The sequence below is a fragment of the Poeciliopsis prolifica genome, unplaced genomic scaffold, assembly GCF_027474105.1.
Source record: "Poeciliopsis prolifica strain line A6 unplaced genomic scaffold, Auburn_PproV2 SCAFFOLD014, whole genome shotgun sequence".
Lineage (NCBI taxonomy): Eukaryota > Metazoa > Chordata > Actinopteri > Cyprinodontiformes > Poeciliidae > Poeciliopsis > Poeciliopsis prolifica.
The window spans coordinates 8,374,548-8,390,014 of record NW_026562389.1 but is presented as its reverse complement, the minus strand read 5'-3'; positions in this window follow the sequence as shown (position 1 = coordinate 8,390,014).

Below are 15,467 nucleotides of genomic sequence, written 5' to 3'. Positions count from 1 at the left end.
CATGGCCACATCCATTCCTGCGATGACTCCCAATACATCAAAGCAAAATGAATTCTGCCTCCTTTTCCGCCTGGCGTATAAATGTCGCTGGCCTCACTCACTCAAAGCTCACTGCATTATCAACAAGGCTGTTTGTTCTGTCAGGAGGACAGTCTGTTAGATTAGGATCTGTCACAACGTCAGGAAACAGTGTTTGGACAGCGGATGGTGTTTTCCACTGGTCTAGCTGAAAAACAAGGCCATGTTCCAGAGACAGCTTAAACAAAAAAGGGGGAGAGGAAACGTATGGAAGGCTGGAAAATCTAGATTTTCCCTGAAAAAACTCATGTCAAAATTTAAAACAGGATTTCTGTCATTACAAAGATAAACACAAAAGGAAAACACTGCATTTTATCACAACTTCAGTTATTTTATCAAACTGTCTACAATATTAAAATTACATTAAGTAGAAAATACACACAAAATGTTAAAACAAAGCTTTAAAATCAAACTTGAGTGAGCATTCAGGGCCCAGTATGGTTTGGCAAACGTGCTAAAACCAGCTCTTATTTTTGCAGTCATATTTTGCAATGAGGTGACTATGTCAAACATTCGATATCAACCATGCTAAGCCACTTAAGGTGCCTTTGATATATTAAGCTAAAATAACAATCCTTAGGAACCATTCACTCAACAGTTTCCAGGATCTGCAAGACTCCAAAAATGTCGCAGGAGTGCAGCAAATGTGGAAAAGGTCGATAAAGGAGAACTCTCCAAGACCATCTGAAGACCATTCGTTCTGGTTGATTCTTGAAGTTTTCCATCGTTAAGAAAACTGAATTAGATGAGTCTCCACTCTTCAAGATCTTCAACCTGAGATGACCTTTAGCAGTTTGTCACGCATCAGAATTGAAAATGTTGATTGTTTTATTTGTTTGACAAAGTGATGAAGCGTTGCTTATAAAGAGTCAACAGATGTGAGCAGAGCTCCGCTGAGTCGTTTCCAGCAGTACAAAAGCACCGCCAGGTGTTAACTACCCCATCAATACGACGACCTTCAGACCTGCAGCGCACTAATCCTTCACTGCATCATTATAGGTCTGCACAACAGTCCAACAATGCTAAGACCTTATCATTCCCCCAGCCTGGTAGTAATCACAGAGTCAAAAGGTGAACTAGAAGCCATTCCATTATTTGCCTTCACATTAGACTCGACACAAGCAGAAGAACTGCATTTCTGATGCCTAAAACACATTACATATTGTCGGTAGTATTGCATCAAAACCTTGAGATTAAAGCAGTGCCTAACATTTTCAAAGCGTAACACCCGAAATGTCACATCTGTGATCAATGTCTGTGTGTATGTGTGTTGTCAGCTCTGAGTGTGTAACAAGGCAGGTCTGTCAAAAAAAAACAACCTTCAGACAAAATTTTCACAAACCTTGGCTCTGGTTTTGTGCAGCTTCAAAAGAGGCTGCTGCATGAAGAAAACACATAATGAAAGCATGTCACTGTCAGATGTTCTCATGAAATATTAACTAATCTGCTTGTTTGTTTTGCTCTGGTTGCTGTGGCATGAAAACACAAATTATAATCAACAAACACTCAAAGATGAGTCTCCAATAAGAACTGTGACTCTTAGGGTTTATTGATTGTTGCTTTTTCTTTACTTTATTCTGGATCATGTAATTCTTCTGAGTTATATGTATATAAATTTGTTCCAAAAATATCTACCAATCTGATAAAGGACAAACATTGCATGTGTTTAATTGTGGTACACATATGGCGTCATGATTTATATAAGTATTTCAACCATGTACTCATTTCCTAACCACTAAACCTGATGTTTTAAACTGGATTTAGTTATTGCAGTTATTCTACTGTTACTATAATGGCACCGTTTTTGTCTTATGACAGAAGAATTTGGCAGCTAATCAGGACTTCATTAAAGAGGGACGGTGTAGTATTTTATTTTTCCTTTTGCCAGAATTAAATGTAGGTCACCTCGGATTCATTTTGATTATTTGGGTATTTGAATATCAAGAAAGGTGGAATGAAAGAGTTTTCAGATTGTGTAATAGTGTATGTGTTTGACAATGCAACAGTTTAAAGTGCAAAACAACAAACTAATTTCTGAACTCTGGTGACAGGCTAAAAGTTACTGCATTTGAAAACTTAGTCCAAATTAATTGGTTTTCAGTCAAAATGTCACATTTTGATTTCTGATTGCATAAGTATTAAAATATGTCAGTCAGAGCAGGTTTTATAACAGTTAGGTAAAGCATAACATATTGTTTCTGTGAGTGAAATAAACACAGGAGAATAAAACGGAGATTTATTGTCTAATGTCTATTATTTCCTAATAATATATATTTTTATTTTCAGACAAACCATGATAAATTAATGAGAAATAGTTCATTTGAGCTGTGAACTTATTTCAGAATGCTTAGCTGGTGAATTATGAACAGAAATGTATTCATTTAGCCTGACTGAACTTCATTTGGAACTACTTATTGCAGAGAATGAACATGCAGAGCGTTGCATATTGCGAACCTTGACTTTAACATCTTCCTTTACTTCTTCTGTCTCTGATTCAGCTTGAGGAACAGTTGGGCTTATCTTATCAAAGCATGAATAATCCTTTACACATTAAATCTCATCTAAACCAGAGTGCATGAAAGCACCTAAATGGAGAGTTGTGGAAGAAACTCATATTTGACCAGATGAAATTGACTTTTACACAAATATTGTTGAGATGGGCTTCTTCCAAACTCCACACATCATTAGCTGTGTTTTAATGGAGTGGCAGACATTACACCACAGGAAAACAAACCTCGAAGACCTAATTTGCCTTCCTGGATTTCAGAAGAGATGGAAAAGGTTATTTTTAAGAAAATGGAAATTGTGATCAAACCATCCAATTTCCTGGGGATTACAATACAAAAATGCATTAAATAAATTGTGAAATTGAATCTTAAAAGAAATCCCACATCACAAAATGAACAAAGCAAAGAACAAATCACTACAGCGGTATCACTGCTGAGTTGGTCTGCATTAGATTATGTGAATTTAACTTTAAGCTGAAGTTTTTACATGAGATGAGTAATATACATTCCTGACACCAATGACAGCAGTTTCATCTTATTTCAGTGACTGGTGGCTGAAATGAGCCAAGAAATATAAACCTGGGAAATAAAAAGGAGGAAGGAAAACAGATATCTTACTGACAACAAAGTGAGTGAAGGCAATAAATGTTGGAGTAAATTGGCACACAGAGGTGATACACATAACTGATCTGGTTCATATTATTCTTACTGGCTCCATCATTACACACCGGAGATAAAAATGATGGATGCGTTTTTTAACGGAATTGCAAATAACTTCTTCATCTACTTTGATATGCATTAAAATTCAGTTCATAGCTTCAAACCACTTTGAGAAAACAACTTAAATCATATAAAATGACTGGTTTGTTGGACTGACCAAACTTTTGTCATACAACTAATAATACAAGTCACATTATAGTTCAATAAAGAAAATGACAGCTTCTTTAGCTAGAAAAATTATATTTATGCATAGACTGTATGTTGAATTTCAGGTTTACGGGACAAACCGTTCTATTCTGCCTGTTTCCTGTTCTTATAAAATAATGTAGATATGTGCTCTCTATTAGCTTAGTTCTGGTATAAATGTGGATCGCTGTAATCAACAGTTAGAGGATTAGATCATTAGCACACCTGTTACAAACTTATTGCATCTCTGGCTGTGCTGTTTACATCATATTCTATACATGTATAGTACAGGATACATTTATATAGGCCAGTTGATTTCTGGGTGCCAAATTCCATAATTTTGGGGGATTGTGATCGGCCGATAGTTATAGAGCAAAGCAGGAGAATCAGCTCATTTCAAGTTAAAACTCAGCTTCACACAAGATGCTAGGATAAATGTTTGGCTGTTGAACTGAACCGTTCAATGTCGCTGTAAAGCTAATTGTCTACTAGCAGCTTCACAAATCTTTTTTTCATAAACCTTTATCTTGGCTTTTTTCTATTCTTCCTTCTTTTCTTTCTCTCTGAAGGATAAGTCCTTTGTTGAGACATTGTTTTGCTTATTTAACTTCTGATCGGCGCTTTGGACGTTTGGATGCTCTGCACAGCAGCTCATGTTACTGGCAAAGCATGCAGTACCTCCCGCGGCCACCAGGGGCCCCGAAGAGCAATTTATTTTTCTTTTTGTCCATAAATAATGATGTCTAGATACATTATTAAATTTATATTATTGTAAAAGCAAATCACTTCATGATGAAATTGTGTGGGTTTTTTTAAATTATAATGACAGAAATTATTACTAATAAAAATAATCAGCTCCACTGAGTGGGCCCATCAGTGGCCCTGGGGCCCTAAGCAGCTACTTAGTGTGCCTATGCCTCGGGCCGGCCCAATAATGAATGTGGAAAGCCACATGTTTGTGTTCCATGCCCCAAATTATGTTGAGTTCCTGGTTCTCCTTATCAATAGAAAGGCAAAGTGCACAGAATTCCTATATTACTGGAACTGAAAAGATGCTTAAATGTCAGAAAAATAGCAAAAACAAAAACCTTGTGCATTATGCCTCAGTTGACTGCAGTCTGTTTCCTAAGCTGCAGTCAGTGACTGTTCTGATAGATGAGGCTCAGAGCCAAAGTAAAGTTGCAAAATGCTTATGACCTGCTCATGACCTTCTTCTCCACAAAACTTTGTCAATGTTTTTGTGTTTTAAAAACTGAATGCAGGCACGAAAACCTGCATATGTTCCAGCTCTCTGCTGCTCTCACTATTATTTGCTCACTGACATGCAGCTGGCTGTTAATATTTTGCCCACAAGAGGAGTCAGGCACTTCAGCCGTGGAGGGGGGCACCAAGCACTTGTGTTTCTGCATGCTAATAAAGCAGAGTACACCCATTTAGCTGGAAGGCAAGTCTGTTCTATTTGCATACCACCACACCCTTGATGTTACTTATTAATCTTTTGAAGGGTCTTCATAGTCCAAAATGCAGCAGTTCTTAATTAAAATGTGTTTCTATCAGCGCTGCTAATGACCCGTAGCTTGAAATGTGCAGAAAGTTTTTTTTTTTCCCAGGAGTGGCTGCATGCTGCCAGGAGTGTGGGAGGTGGCTCAGTGACCTTGCTTCAGTCATGACTGATTATGTTAGCGCTTTGTGCTGAAGTGATTCTTGTTTTTTGGTTTGGTAAATGTTAGAAAAAAATGCTGATTATCTACAAAATGGCCAGTGTGTTTGTTTCTGCTTATCTTTAAGGCACAGGACCGTGCACATGTAACTGCGTGACCACATGTACTTGAGTTAAATGCGCAATATTCAAAATGGAACAAAGAAGTTAGCTGACAAAATGAAGTAGCATGAAAAATGATGCCACTGAAGGGACAAAGACTTGAAGACAATGAGAAGAATTAATGGATTATCAAGATGAAAGCAAAATGAAATTTGCTGGAGAATCATTAAGAAGAAGGGAAAACGGGAGCATGTCAATCCAGACTTTTCAAGACCTTGTTTTTGTCCCTTTTATGTAACTTATGAAAACAAAGATATTTTCTCCAGGGGATATTTATAACTGATGTTCTGTACTAAAATATGACTTAATGGCTGCCTCACGGTAAAACAGAGAAAACATTAAAGTGATCAGAATGAACCCAGAGGCTTTTTTTTTTTTTCGGCACTCCCATGTGTAAGAAAAGTAAATACTTTTCTTACTTCCTGTCACAGTAAGCTCAGCTGCTTTGCTATTGTTATCTTGTTAGTTTGTTACCTGGTTCTCTCTGTTGCTTGTGTTGTCACTTTTACACTGCTGTACTTTTGGCATGATCACATGGGTAGTCTTGAACTTTAATTTAAGACTTCAAAAAAAATAAATAAATAAAATAAAAATAAAAGTGTCTCCTTATTTTTCAGTGCAGCAACTAATGTTCATGGGCTCCACTGCACCTGTTGCCTGAATCTACAGAATTTTGTGTGAAATCAAGTCTCTTTGTGGACTCTGGTCCAGATTCTTTTGGAGTTTTGCCTGGCGAACTGCCTACTTCCTGTATTCTCCTCCTTCATCTGGTTTTTCACTTTTTTGTCTCTATTTCATGCAAAACATGTCAGGATTCATAATTGTACACATTTGTAAACTATTTAATATCCTACATGATCAAAATCCAGATATTTAATTAAACATTTTTCATAACTTTAATTGTGAATATACATATTTAGTGAAAGAATCAGTGACACTGCCCTAAAATTACTGCAAGAGAACCATTATTTAGCATTCATCCTGTAAGTGCATGCAAATAAAGCAGAGGATTATAATGAGGAAAAGGTTTTTATTTTTATTTTCCCAGTGGGACAAGATGACAATTAACAGAATAACTGCAGAAAATCAGAAGCTGAAAATTAGAGGGTGTAGGCATTTGTGTGAAGTGGTTGGGTGGTGCTGGTATAAGGGGACACTTTTTAAACAGATCTGATCAGAAAGGCACTTGAATTGGAGCTTGTTGCCAGGCAACAAAACAGATAAGAGATGGAGGAAGGTGAAGAATCGTTACAGTAATTAGTCAAACCAGAATGCTGTGGATCAGCTTAAATCGTCCCCCTGCTTCTCATCTGGCATCACAACATAATATTCCACGTTGAGTGTACTCAGCATCCAATTTAAAGAAAGGCAAGTTGAATTTGGATGTGATGAACAAGCTACAGAAATGCGGGACATGTGCAAACACATGTAATCATTTCATTCTGTTTGAAAATCTACCAGAAGAGTACAATTTGTCAGAAACATCTGTTAGTGACAAGATGACAAATATAAGGGCTTACAGTAGTGTTGACAGCAGAATATGGGACGCTTCATGTCAGCATCGCCAGCAACAAATGGCAGACCATGACAATACAAGCTGCTGCAGTCTTAAATGGCAGCAGCGCAGTCGAGGGTAGGAGCCATAGCACCATCATTAGGCTGCAGGGTGACTACTGAGACAAAACGCCAAGAAAAGCTTGAAATATAAAAATTATTTCATAGACTTTGCACACAGGATCATTTGCTGGAATATTTCTCCCTCTATATAAAAGGAGAGACTGCGTTTTCCACCAAACCATATAGATCAGGAATTTGTGAAGATCTGCTTTGGGCTACCAAGAACAATAATAAATGCTTTCAACATCTTTATTTCTTTCATTTGCCTTGTGAGTCACCGCTGATTTATATTAGGAGTTAGGATAAACTCTGCGCTACAATTCAAGAGTTTGAAAATATCTGCCCTGCGATAAAGAAGTTGAGAAGTTCAGATGTTCAATGATGACATGATACTAATTTATAGAAAGACATAATTTGGAGAATATCTGTTTATTTCCGTTAAATTTAAACTAACCAACCAGGAAAACAAAAGCAGCTTTATCACAGTTAAAAGTTGAGCTCCAGGCAGCAGAAACCGCGACATGACAGGGGCTTTCAACCTCTGATCTGTAGAGAATTGGCTGCCATTTTATCCCAAAAGCTATCACACTCCACAATCATTACTACTGTATTCACTTGCCTGGATAAATAGCCACAATTCATGCGAGGGTTAGTTTCTACTGTGAAAATTGCAGCCTTTCTCAAAAATACAGACACCTGTATGAATTATTCAGCATTCTGAGCTCTATCAAAGGCTGTCAGAAATGTCAGACAGTTGGAAGTAACCTTGGTTGCCCCCAAAGGATGTTGTCTCTACATCCTGTGGTAGGGTTAGGGGGCCTCCACACACTCACACACCAGCACACACACACCTGACCAAATGCCACAGATTGTTGCAGGGAAACTTCCCATCCTATCCAGCTTAAAGCTCATTATAACTGTAAACTGTTACACATCTTTTTCGTTGAAAGGTTGAAGTTGATTATTTCAAAATATTCATTACAGAATTGTTTTTATTGAGCCATGCCATTTAATATCACCAAAATGTTTCATTCTGGACATTCTATTGCATGTCCAGACTTTGACTAGGCTGCTATGAAACCTTCATTCTTTTTTTGTACTTTGAACCACTGTCCTGCTAGATCATCTGATAGACTTTGAGACAAAATTGGTGAATGGACTTCAAATTTGTGCTCCATCAATTATCCTTAGATCAGGATGTGAAATGTTTCTGCTTGGGGTCTTTTAGCTGCTTCGTGTTGTATCAAGTTACTTTGTGGTTCAACAGGTTTGGTAATAGTCAAGTGGGTGTGGGTGGTAAAACTAACCACCTACTGAAACAAGTTGATCAGTAATTTGTGATTTAACAATAGTCAATTATATATTTACATAGGATCACAGTAGTTTTGATAGCTTTTTCCTTTAAAAAAACATTTTTGGTTACTTTTGATGAAGCATCTAAGTGTGAAAAGTATAACAGAATAAACTATTTGAAAACATACTTTCTCACAGTTCAGTACTTCTCAACATAGGTTCAATTCAAAACCAGCCTGCATAAGAGAGCATTACACAGGATTGGCTCAAAATGAATCGATAAAGAATAAAATGACAATGATAAACACAATGGAAGAGGCAGCTATTGTCTTATTTTCTAAAAACTAGGCAAAAGCTGCATTAACATGAGAAATACCTACAGTATAAGCAAGTCCATTGAACAGAAACAGAAGATTTCTTTCGAAATAATGAGGCAATTTAAAAAATCCTGTCTTTGTATGGGTGGTGATCCAAAGTTTTCTCAAGTGCAGATCAGCAGCATATTGGAGGAAAGCAAACGTGCTGGTATGATTATTAACTGTGCAGCTTTATTCCCATGTGTGGAATGTGAGGGGTTGCTGCTAATGGGATGGTCTGCTATCTGCAGGCGCTGTGGAATAGATCCATAGATCCCAGGAGAGTAAAATAAAGTGTGATTTTTTAAATGGAGTACAAGAAATAACAAGCAAACAGTTTATAGTTTTAAGGCTATGAAAAATATTGGCTGCGTGTTAATTTTGGAGATTGAAAACCCACAACACAGCGGTGAAAATAAAGCCGGGCATTTATTATATATAAATAGATTTTTTTAAAGAATTAGCCTTAATGTGGAAAAAAAAGTATTTTCCCTGCAACCTCAGAAAAGGCATATATTGAAAGGTTTTCATGGGTGTTGAGAGGATAAAAACACACTCAAAAGTGTGATGGCAGACAGTGTAACGTGAACTGAAGAAACTTTATTCAAAACTTAAATAATTTAATAAAACAGGTCTGGAGCATCAGACATCTTCCAGTTAAAAAAATAAGGAAACCAACAAATGAGTCAGACATTAACACAGGCAGAAAGACAGACTGGGAAACAGAAGGATCCAGGAACAAACAATGAAGATCCAGGAGCTTAAATACTGAGGAGTGTGATTGTTGACATGAGCCAGGTGGTTCATTAGTAACAGGATGCAGCTGGGACAGAAAGCAAGCAGGTAAACCGAAGGAAAACAAACAACCAACACAGAGCTGAGCAGAAAAATAAAACCAATCTAAAGGAGCAAAATTAAAATGCACAAGAAACAAAATGCAATTATGAACTAAGAAACTAAATGGCAAGACTATTTCGCGTTTATTATTTTTTTGTATAATAATGATGTTCTCCCTCTTGATTCAGAGTCCAGGGGAGCCATTTAACTTTCTTCAGCCATCTACAGAATCACTTCCCAGCTGTTGTCCAGTGTTGTATAATCCCGATTTTTAAATAAATGAATGATTGTCACGCTCAACTTTGTTCATATTTACCACTTTATTGCATTTTAAGATAAGTAATTTACTGACAATAAATAAAAAGGTATATAACTTTAATGAAAAGTGCAGCTGACAACAGAAAAGAACATGTTTGTGTTGAAAACAGTCTCTTAAATGTCATGGCTTTTCAGATACATAGCCAATCTTCAGACCATCCCAACGAGGAACAGTCTGAACTCGAGCCTTCAAGCTGAAACATCCAGAGAAAAGGAGAAGAAATTCTGTTTCAGGGTGTGGAAATGCCACAGCTATCACGTTTTAAAGTGAGACATCTCTTTGAGTCCTGCCTCTGTTCGTCCACAGCCCCCTCCCCACCCTCTGTTCCCCCCAGCCTGCTGTCTCTCTTCATCTTCCTCCTCACCCCCTCCGTTTTCATCATCATCCCCTTGTCCCCCACATGCGTCTGCTGATGGATGAGCTCATTTACTGCAAATCTCTTTCGAGTCAAAGCGGAACACTGCCGCTGCCTTTCTGCTACTTCAGTGGGAATAGAGATCTCAGCATATGAATACTATATGTGTGCACACAAATGCCCAGACAAAATTTATGTTGATCTAAAAATTGGTTCTTTAAGAAAATGTTTTGCCAAGTGGCTCTAAGCATGTATTCAGCAACTCTGAAAGAAGCAGTTAAGTATTACATTTGTTCTAACAACACTGTGATGGGTTGATATAAATGCAATAACACACAATAAAAGATGGAAATTTTTTCATCTTCCTTTGTAAACTACAGGACCTGTGAATTGACAAAAAGTCCAGAGAGCACATTTCTTCAGGCAACATTGTTTTATGGTAAATCAAAGCTTTGGTCCGGATTGTTTGATTCATCCCAGTGACAATAAAAAAAGTAAAACTATGCTTTCTAAAAAATATATTTCCATTGATAAGCTACTCCATCTTGATGTGTCATTTTTGATACAATCTCTCTTTATCCTCCAGGCCAAACAGCCGGTTTCTGCAACTGCTCCAGTCTCACAATAACTATGATGAATTCAACGTCCACAGGAGCCAAGCAGCCATTTGACACTTCATCCCCCTTGATGCATTATCAACTAATATACCATGGATCTGTGGCAGCTTGTCTGAAGCCCCCTGATTTGGTGTAACTGGCCTCTGCTGAGACCTCCCATTGAACAAAGGTGGTTGTAATCATATCTCAAGTTGGCAATGTTCAACTTCAAATGTATTTGGTTAGTGTGGGAGATCAGAGATAGAATCTCTTTTACCGATGAGGAAATATGACTCTGCCCAGAGGACATTTAAATCTCTCTGCGAGATTTGACTATAGTCAAATCTCTGCTATTTGACTAAAATTACAGAGAGGTTTTTTAAAAGTAAAGTAGATTACAAGTCCAAAGAATCTTTTTCATCTAAGGAATAAAAGAATCTGCAACACATCCAATGTCCTCGAGAATGGAGATTGATCCGTATCCATTGAGACAAGAATGTGGATGCATGAAGCCAGTGGAAAGTGGGGGTAGACTGATGACTGAGAGATAGAAGCTCTGCCATGAAATGAAAGGGGTGACAGACATGAAGAGATATAAAAATATCACCGGAGAGGGATTCAAGAGAGAGAGAGAGAAAGGGAAAGGAAAACAGGAGTGACCATCAAGGCTCTCTGATGCTTGTTAGCTGCCAGCTGGGAAGAGATGAATCACCACCAATAAAACGTATGGATGGGAAATAGAGCGTTTGAGGTTTTGCAGAATTAAAGCATTTATCTGGGGTGAGATAAATAAAGCGCCAAGGAGCTATGAAGTTAATCCTGATTCAAGGCATCAAAATGATTTTATAATGGTGTGTTTACAGGGGGATAGAGAACACATTCTGAGGTCTCTCCATCTCATTCACACGTCTTCAAACGAGCCAACAAGCTGTCATAAATCTGACTTTAGTCTTATTTATTTAAAAGGGTAGCTTAAACAAAAAGATTTTCAATTTATTTAGGAATACCGGTTTGTATTTTGTTCATAGATCTACAAAATAAAGGTGCATTTAGTCTGCTTTAATTGAACTCTAGTTCATTTATCTCAAAATTCTGGTTTGTTTGGGAAGATGTGAATACGCAAGTGAACTAGAAGGAGAAATCCTACACAAGCTAAATTCCATTTTTATTTGTATTTTGAGAAGAAGGAAGTTGGACTCATGTCTTCTTCAGAGGTTTTTGTGTCTCTTCCTTCTGTAGTTCTTGGTGCAGCGCCATCACAGGCAAGAGGGGGAAAACGTTTGTCAAGTAGTTTGGATTGTTTGATGCTGTGCAATGTGAAAGTGAACTGCATAAGCTGAAAATCTAACAAATGTGCAATTTTGGTCCCCAGAGCCTTGCACAGGACTCTGGGGACCGAAGCCCTGTTCTCTCTGTGGTCTTTTAGACTCTGTTCAAGAGTAAAAACATCCTAGTGTCTTTCCTGTAACTTACCAGGTTTTTCACTTTTACTTCAGTCAAATCTACAAGAATTGTGATCAAGACGAATTTAGCTAAAGGGAACTAGCACTAAAAATTTGATTCTAAGAAATACATTTGTGACAGCATATAGTACACCCCCATAGAATACTCATCCAGTATTCTTGGATTCATCTATTTGTGGATTTTTCTGTGGAATGAATGTAGCTCCAAATTATTTGCAGAACACCCAGTGCAGATTTTTTTTGTGCAATATTCAAAATAATATAGCACAAGGGAAACTGACAGTTTGCTAATTTGTATAAATACAAAAAAATCGTATTTTCAATACTAATTTGATATTAGATTGAGACAAGCGTGATAATGGCTGACAATGAAATAGCCAAATTTCTGACTGCAGTTTTGTGACAGTATTTGTAAAGGTGAAAAAGGAAAGGGTCGCTGGGGAGTCCTTAGTTTTCCACAAAATATTGTAAAATCAGCATTGTGCATTTATTTAGAAAAATAAAACTCAAACATACATTTAATGGCATTTGGCTTCAGTGCCAAATGTCAAACTCAATTCTAGATGAATCCAGTTGGTACAAGGAAAAACAGCAGGACAGAAATATGTAAAACTCAAAGATTGTTAGCATTGCTTTGCACCAAGCATGATTGTAAAAAACATGATGTAGAGTACTTTGTTTTGACTATATAAGCTCCCTTTCCCCCACTCCCAAATTTAAGACACCCCATTACTAAAAAAAACTTTGATTAAAATGGCTGAAAATAATTCAGGTCGTATGTTTTTGTTAGAATCACCTTAGTGTGCGATCAATCCAAATTACAAGTAGAGAGATATTTAAAAATCAATACTAATTTTCTGCTTTTTCTGTTTTTGCTCATGCTTTATCTCCTGATCACATTGAACCCAGATCTTTACTTTTTAATAGATACAAATAAACACAAGTACCTAAGTGTATTCCGGATCGACCAGAACTTTTGCCACTAATTAACAACAAGAAAACAATGGAGAAAAGAAGCAATCAGTGGCTTATTTTCATCTGCAACCTTCATATGCATCAGCAGCAAGTGCAAAAAATGTCTTTTTGTACTTCACACAGCTGCAGGCCCAAACATTCACAATATTTATCTAAAAATAAACCTCACTAAGCGTGGAGAACAGCAGAGATAAGAGGAGAGAAGATAGGGGTAAAAATCTGAATTTTGAATATAAATTGGTACATTAACTATCTGATTCAGTTAAAGGGACAATCAGCAGCTTCTTCAACATTATCTTTTCATGCTCAATTTTTGAAATATGACTTGGCTGCCCTGGATGTCAGAAAGTCTTTATTGCCAACCAGAAAGACGGTTTATACTTCTAAAGTAAGAAAAGCAAGTTTTTGATACAATTCTATGAGGAAGCAACACAATATAAATCTATAACATAACACAAATGTAAAATAAGTTCATATGACGCAATGAAAAATGTACATACACTCGTCAGTGGCATGGATTATTTTGGGGGTTTGTGCACAATTAATTGTAATTGATTTTTTTCTATGGACAAAGTTTATAAATTTGAGCTCCCAAAGCTACAAAAGAGGCAAAATCTGATCTATTTGGTGTCAAGAAATGTATATGAAATCAATCTGGGACTTTTAAATGTAAGAAATTGCAGGAAATAATGAAAGTTACCCTAAAACTTGAAGAGCAAGACTGTTGAAACATGGACAGAACTGAGTGTCAGCATGTACAGTAGAGGGAGAGTTTATATGCAGAAAGATGCTTTTCTTGGGAAGATTTAATAAAAAGAAAATCTACATGTCTTGAATGAATTTAAATGAACAAAGAACATGGATATGGCATTAAAATAGAAGAATTCAGCACTGAACAGCAAAATTCAGACTCCTAAATATTGAGGAAAAGTTGTAAAGTGATGAAAGAACTAGAAAAACTGATCAGACGAAATGTGGTAAAGTTGTGGCTAACAGAGGAGACGTAACACAGAGGAAGATTAAATGAATCTCACAGTAATCGAAGAAAATTCAATTCAAATGTACAAGAAACAAAACACAGGAATAAAGAAACAAACCAAACCTAAGGGAATAAACTAGTATGGCAACACCTTGACAGCAATAATAAGCACAACGAAATGAACTGAATAAATGACCTATGGTACATAAATAAACCAAAAGAAAATGATCAAACACTAACAAACACTCGAGGAATGTGGCACTAACAGGATAACAAGCAAGCATCTTTATAATAGGGAGTCAATAAAGCAGTGGGTTTCTGGAGAGTCCTCAAACACAATCATAAAACATAATGAACCAGGCCTGAAAACTGGCTCCGTTCCAGGAACTACACTAATTTTGAATATGTTTATCATTTCTGACGGTCAAAGGTGATTTAAAACAAACAAAATATTTTCAGCAAGAACAGAAATGAATACTATGATAACATAGTGATCTATCGGATTTTGTAAGTTTCCGATACGTTAATTGATTACATTTAATTTACATGGAGGCACATTTTTTAAAATAAAAATTCCAAAAGATGGTTAAAATTGAGAAAAAACTCAGAAAAAGTATCCTTAGACTTAGACTTTCAGAGCATAGCCTACAGATGCAGTGTTTGGGTCAAGCATTGCACAAAGTGTCAGAAACATCTGTTCCATCTGTTTTGTGCTCCACTGGACAGTATGCCAAGATATCACAGCACACAGCTCCAAAAATGAATCACTGACACGTCTGTCATAGTTGATAAAAGCAGGAACAATAATAATCCTGTTGAAACGGCACAGAAAGAGAAAAAATTGGGTTGGAATGCAGCTTTGTGCGCTCACTCACATGCGCTACCGACACTGTGGCTCACAGAAATCCAGCCTTTTCTGTGCTTTTCAGCCTCTGGCAGAGGTATTTTATGCTTCAGACAAACTGCTGCCACTGTGTCCTTTGAGGGGAGAAACACATAGTGTATGTGTGCGTGTTTGTGTGTGTATGTGTGGAGGGGTTAGGCTGTAAGACTGGCTCATGACCAGGCTAAGGAGCGAAGTCATCGCTGGCAGAACAGAGTTCACTGGGATGTGACAAGTATGATCTTCGGGAAACAGATGCGGTGGTTCAGTCGCACTCCGGCCACTGTGAACTTCCTGCTATTTGCCATCACATCTTTAAAAGTTATAAATATAAACAATTACGTTCTCCCGGTCAGCAATCGTTTACGATTCACGCCCATCAGCTCATGCCTGCACACCCTGCTCTATATAAAACCCCTATGTACATTTCTCTGTCAGCTCACTTAGCTTTTGGGCATTTCCTTTATTTTTGTTTATCTTT